Source organism: Varroa jacobsoni, unplaced genomic scaffold (assembly GCF_002532875.2).
Source record: "Varroa jacobsoni isolate VJ856 unplaced genomic scaffold, vjacob_1.0 scaffold_1091, whole genome shotgun sequence".
NCBI classification, from domain to species: domain Eukaryota; kingdom Metazoa; phylum Arthropoda; class Arachnida; order Mesostigmata; family Varroidae; genus Varroa; species Varroa jacobsoni.
In genome coordinates this window covers 92,705-99,837 of record NW_019213993.1, presented here as the reverse complement: position 1 = coordinate 99,837, position 7,133 = coordinate 92,705, and positions in this window count along the sequence as shown.

Sequence of the window (7,133 nt, the reverse complement as noted above, 5' to 3'; positions counted from 1 at the left end):
TAATTCGACGAAAAAAAAATTTCCTATAACAAAAAAAAATTTTTTTATTTATTAATTAAAATAAAAAAAAAAAAAAAAAAAAAAAAAATAAACCATAAACACCAAAAAAATAAAAGACAACACAAAAAAAAAAAAAAAAAAAAAAAAAAAAAAAGTTATTCGGCGACTGACTAATTTCCGTGAGCCATCGGTGCTCTTCCATACGATGTAATGCCAATAAGCGAAAAGTATGCGAAACGCAATTAGTACTATTAATCTGAACAATATTGAATGACTTTTTATGCAGACAATTCAATTAGAAGTTTGCAAAATGATTTCCAGCGAACGGCTCAATAACCGTTGATAGACGGTAAAAAAAGCATGTGTATATATATATATATATATATGTATATGGGGTTCTTTGGACAGTAATAACGCTCTTGGATATGTTGATTTGTTGTTTTTAGTGGTATTGTCACGGAGATGCGGCAAATAATCTAGAAAAACGCTTCATACAAAAAATTCGCTGAATGGAACTTCTGCTTTTTTTGTCCCCGAACTCTGCCTGTAAGCTTTTGAAGTAGAGCTTTCGAACCATCTTCTTTGCTAACGCCACCCTTAGCGTACTCAACGACCCCTGGCTAGTCAGACCGGCCATCGAAACGGTCCATTTCATAGGTGTAATTTTATGGAGAACCAAAAAAGAGACAGGCTTGCAATTGAATCGTGTCCGTTCCGATTTTGTAGTAACACCAATTCGTCCATCGACATTATATCATCCTAACAATACAAATAACACGTCCGTCACCTTCTAGTAAATTTTCCTCGTACTAATACACCGTACGCTCTACCTAGCGCGTCGGTTCTCGCCGTAGCGTTTTTGCCTTATCCCCTCTTGGGTTGGCGTCCGAGAGCGAAGCCAGCAACCTCTCTGATATATACTTTGTTCTTAACCGCTGACAATGGAGGCTGGGAAAGTAAACCCGAAAGCGAAGGCAAATGAGAAATGCAGCGGGCAACGTTTTGTACCTGGAGTTCTTGCTACTTCGCGATGAAACAAATTGCGTCTGTTTAGCTTATTTACTGGCTAAAATTTAACCAAAACCAGAGACGAAGTTTGTAATGGAGACAGCTACAGCAGCGGCGAAGGTCCAACGGTAGACAGTAGCTCGAGCAAACTGGCAAAGCTTGACATGCGGAGGAACGACAAAAGAACCCTGCGACGACGGTAACTGTGGCTACCTTAACGCCATCACCGTGGACAACTGTACAACAGATACAAAGTACGAAAGCGAAATGGGCAGCAAAAAGCAGAACGTGCTCGCTTTATTTATGTCACACCGCCATCTTTGAAACTCTTACATCTCGCGAGCAATTTAAGAGTAGCAGCAGCAGAAAGTTAGCAGGGCGAGATACAGTATGCAAGATATCGGGAGCACTTTTGTTCGCAAGTCGCAACGTCACTGCCTCAGCCGGTCTCCTGACGACCTTCGGCTGTGGCGTGCTACTGCAGGACAAACGTGAGACACGGTTCGGCTTTCATGGCCACGCGCCCTATGGCCGTAGACTTTCGTCCCCGTTCTCTCGTCCCCGTTCTCTCGTCGCCATACCTTATACGCTTGGTTAGACCTGTGAGATGGATGGTGATGGCTGTAATATCGGTAGCTATCGTGAGATTGGTGGCCGGACCCTTCTACTGGCTGCTGCAAGATTACTTGTTCTCGAAAAAGTAAAAAAAGTTACATACATTGGGGTACTCGGCTGAACAAGGTAGGTGAATGGATAGATAAGGAAAACATGGAAGAACTGCGTCAGTGAAATGTTGACTTAAGAACAATACTAATTCTGATTTCTGGCTTATATTTGGTACATCTATAATTTTTGCTGATATATGTAAGCAGTAGAAGAAATTACATGAAACATAGTTCCCGCTGGTAGTGCAATGTAGTAGTTGCCGCTGTCGAAAATTTTTGCCTCGCTTGACGTTTCGCAATATGACGCCAGTTAGGTATCCGTTAACAAGATAAATAGATGCATTTGCTAATTGAATTTGCATAAAGCGAAAAGCACGTAGAGAGTCATAGGAACTAACTAGATTCAGTAACTTGCTCCGTATCAGCAAACTAAGTTACCGTGCGGACTAGTTCCGTTGTTCTGAGTCCTGCTGTATAATGATCTATACTTGCAACACTTATTGTCTTATTATACCGTGTAGTGTAATATATGCCTGATGACTAACGGTATATGTACAAGTCTCTAGTCTAATGCTGTTTCAATTCTTAATGCCTGTCCAAGGTCGGCTATACTAACCCCTTTCTGCTGGGGAAGAAAAACTGCAAGGATAAACAGCGGTTCAGTATTTCTACATATGGTAAAATCAAATACATTTTCAATTTTTTTAGCCACTAAACCGTATTGGCCGGCCTGAGCAGTGAACAAATCCTATATTCAGTTGGCACGATGAAGAGTTGAACTTGCGATGTTTAGCAATCTAGTTACAGGGCCCAAGGCGGCAAAGGTCCGCATGGGGTTCCGTGCCTCATGTCTCGCGGATTGACCATCTAACATTTTCTGCGCCCTAGTGTTAAGTTGATAGAATTCGAGTTAACATGTCAATTTCGTGTTAACAAGAGCCTGTCTTGATTAGTTTACATGATCGAGATATTGCCCTTATGGCAATGCTAAATAAACTAGCGATGCAACGTGAAAAAGGCCAGCTGACTGAGTTGACGCTTTATGTTACCATCATTCATCATTTCTACGGTTCCTTTGTCTTTGAATCAAACTGCCCTCAACTCTGGGTATCGACCCTGGTGACCCCTGAAGTTCATCAACTGCTTACGATAACGATAGCGGCTTGCCAAACTGGCCAAGTCTGTCGCGAATTAAATTCATTAGTAATGAATTATAACAGTTGCTTTTTGGATAAATTTCTTATCACTTGAATATAACTATCAGTTGGCTATTATGGAGGCACTATAAGATCGAAATGTCGAAAAAAGAATATGTTAATCATTGTATAAGCTCGGTCGCGCGCAAACACCGCGAATATCATCTCTATTCCTATTAAATGGACACATATATTGATATAAGCACAATAAAAAATAACGACTAAACTAAACTTTCTTTCTTTTTTTCTATAAATCTATGTAGATATCGCCTAGATCATATACCACTTTTACAGAGGCTGGATATAGTCTCTCAGCCACGGACCGTTCGGGTCGTATGACGAGAGCTACTATGACTTTTCGCTAGTCGTAGAAGATCGACGGCAATGGTCCGCGCTGCTTAATTACCATTAATGAGGCAAATTTGCTTTCTCAGCTAAAACGTTCTATTCTTCCCTCCGGAGGCTAGTGCAACTCGTCCGGGTAACTGTCAAGAGACGCAAATTTAAATTAAATGCAGCTTTTCAGTGAATGTCTCGGTGGTAAGCAATATGAAGGTCTACGTACGTTCTTTGAACACACCTGAATCAATTGTCTTCGTCATCGATGCTCAGTTAATACTTTTCTTAGCATTTAAACTGGTTAAGAAGAACGAAATTAACATAAGGAAACAAACAACGAGCTGAAAAATGTATAGCGGTCGGCTAACGACCGGGTCGGTTAATAATGGGGTCAGCGATGACGGCGTTAGATAAACAGCCAAAGGATGTTTTTCGTTATTTACTCAGGATAAATAAAAATCAAAGTTGTTATCTCACCTATTATCTACCCGAAGTCAGTCAGCTAGAATTGGTTAGCTTTACCTCATCGATCATCTATCTACGTCAACGTGCGGTCGTCTACGTAAAAAAGTCTTGCGGAAGTTAGTGTACGCACGCGGTTCAAAACGGTCTTCCAGCTCCGCTGGTTGGACAACTAGCCTAGGAATATCACCCTGTTTAAAATTCATGGCCCTGGATCGTTTGTATATTTCTATACATATCTAAGCAGCAACAAATGGTTAATAATTACTAGCCATAGACTCGTCTTGATCTCATCGCATGTATCCCTAGAGTCTCCCTTCGCCTCTCATCTACATGTACCAACTCAAAGCTCGTAGCCTTTTTTCAATTAGCTACAGTTGGTGCTCGTTATTTATTTTGCCTCGGAAAATCATTATGATTATATTAATCAAGAACGATCAGCCTACAGAGATGGGCGGAGGAGTATTAGATAAGGACGCACACTGGCGCGTAAAAGCAAGTAGACTTCAAGTTAGGACAAAGCATGTTTACATGAGAACGGTAGCTCTTTCCTGTTTTCAAAATGTGACTACTTATGCACCATCTTAACGCAAAGCTAGCATATATGTACACTGTACATACCACATACGCTAACGTAACCATCATCATGCTTAGACACGGCAACTTTTTACCTGGTCGAATTCGTCAAATATTCCTCCCGTCGAATGTGAAGGGTGGAAACGAGGCGCTAGGAATCAACTGTCGCATATTTAATATAAACTTACATGTTATTGTAGCCGCGCCAAGGGCTCAGCTACGGCCGAGATCAGTAAACTACGGAGTTGATGGAAACAAACACTTGAACAGAACATAAATCGAGGATAAACAAATACAAAAGTGTTCCGCTGATTCGAGGCTTTCGACACTGCACTCAATTCGTTGCTGAAGAAGCGGGTGTCGCAAAACGTTTGTGAAGCCGATAAAACTTTCCTACGTCCCATATGTTTTATCGACAATTATGGCATGCACTGTTATCACGTTACAGGACGATGGATCCAATACCTGACACGGCGTTGCTTCTATGACGAGTAAAAGCCGCGAGAAGGTATTAGGAAATACAGTCTTTGAGCAGTCTCGGCTAAGCAGATAAATAGAAAAAGGACCTTTGCGGTTTCGTCGCAGTGCAGCGTCCCGATTAAGCGTCAGTCCTGTTATACTCGTTGTTTGTTTCGAAAGCGTGAGCTCAAAAACACTTACTAAGATTAGAATAAGCTGCGCCAATTAGTCATCGCGACGTAATTTCGAATTGGCTAAGTTTATAGAACTGGTCATTGGTACGTTATACCAAAAAACATATTTGCCGCCTCTGTGGAAGGGAAAATCCTGCAAAGTAATTTTCACAGCAGCTAAATTCGCACGCGTGCGTAAACGAAAGAAAATGCAACTTACAGACTTTTCAATTTTAGCGAAACGTTTTATTAAGGTATATTGCGTATTTATAGTAACGCTCGAAGGAGCCTAGGCATCTGCTCTGCGTGAAGGTGAGCAGAAAAGAACGTATGTATTATACCGATTCAGCTTGGGCCACACAGACAAAGCTTATTTTGTTAACTTTTTGTTGTTTGTTAAGCTTCTTCAACATTTAACAGATATCGTAAGGAGTGGCTATATAATAATAATAAAGCAATAACGTATAAGCTTCAGGGTCGTACATTTATTTCGTTATAAATAAACGAATTGCAGACATAAATGAGTACAGTAACTTCAGACAGATGCCAGATATCTGTACATATATATTCAGATCGATTAGTCCAAACAAATAAATCATATATCAATGTCGAATATTTGGGCCAACGAGAATATATTATTGGATTTGTATTTAAAAGCGGATAAATGAATAAAATTGATTGTTATCCTGCATGTGTTTTGTAATATATGTAGCACTGTAAATATAAATTGTTTATATATCAATGAAACAGCAAATGCTCCTTTTGGCCACACACGAAATCTTTTCTAGGCTGGCTTCAGCCGCTGGTCTTCAGATAGAGCAAAATGGCATCCTAGTACCAACGGAAATGTTGTTCTCGCATTCCATGTAACGATATGAGGCGATACCCTACAAGCGATAGCCTCGTTCTAAATGTTGTCATCGTCCAAAATTGTCGGGTAGCACGGGCCTATATTGGTGCGTTGTATTCACCCCCGTTTACATAATGTTGAGCTCCAAAAGTGACCTCTACACCATCCCTAGCGCCATGTTCGGCATCACGTTCGGACCAAGGTGTGTGCGAAATGGTGTCACCTAATTCATAGACGGATGTCGATTGTTTCAACGTTTTGTAGTTATACTTTTCCATGGTTTGGACGAGTGCCAAACACTGGTTAAAATGCTATATATTTATAGTTGAGATTTAACTAGCGTCAACAAATGGAAAAGCGGGTTACGTGTCTCTAGTTGTTTCAGGCTAGAAGGAGTCCAAATTTCGACATAGTGCCGTCTAAAGTCGGAACTGAGCGTCGATTTTACGAACGAATTGTGACTGATAGCTTCGCTTTCTATAGTATACAGCCCTGATAACGATCGCTCGAGCAAAGATTAAGCGTTGCCGAAATAAATTTCCATGGATTATGTTGCGCAGGCTTAAAACTTGGCGCGATTTGGATAGCTGTTGTGACATGTGCAGGACGCTACGCAAGTTATGGTAACGCACTTAAAGGACAGCCTGCGCGCGTAAAAAGGTTTGATATTTGATTACTTCACTCCGTTTGATTATTTCGCTAGGAAGCCGATTTCAAAATGTATAATAAACGCAGCTTGTATGGTAAGAGGTATATGCACGAGACGCCCATCGATTGCAGGATTCAGGAAGGGCGAAGATTACAGTGTTTTTATGAACAGCGTCTTGACAGAAACCGTAACAGCACTTACACATATTCACGTATACTTTCGCCGAACACTCATGGGGCTGGGAAAATTTTTTAAGGGGAAGCCGATTCTGCTAAGTCGTGTAAAAAATAACTGACTGATCGTACCTGTTTATTCAACTTTCCTTTCCTCTATCTCTCTTTATCTTGATCCGTCTCTCTCTTTCTCTCTCTCTCTCTCTCTCTCGCTCTATATGTATACGTATACATACCACCCTTTAAGAGGCAATTGCCTACTTCGTGTTGTCTAGCCAGTCAACACACTAAATGCCCATTTTATATTCGTTATATATATATAGACAGTTCACCGTCGTGAACATCTCACTTGGAAACTGGAAAACCTTGGAACTATTTCCTGATATTTCATAAATCCGATAATGAACTGTGTTGTTTTTAATTGTCTACCAGCCGTCGCTTGACAGTCCTCACCAGTGCGTTTCTTCCTCTATCGCAGCCGTGCGACGCTTCATGGTTAAAATATTGTGGCGTCTGTCTTCACTCGATACCCTCCTGGTGTGAGCAAACTTTCCATAGGGGCCTAAGGGACGTCCAGGCAGAT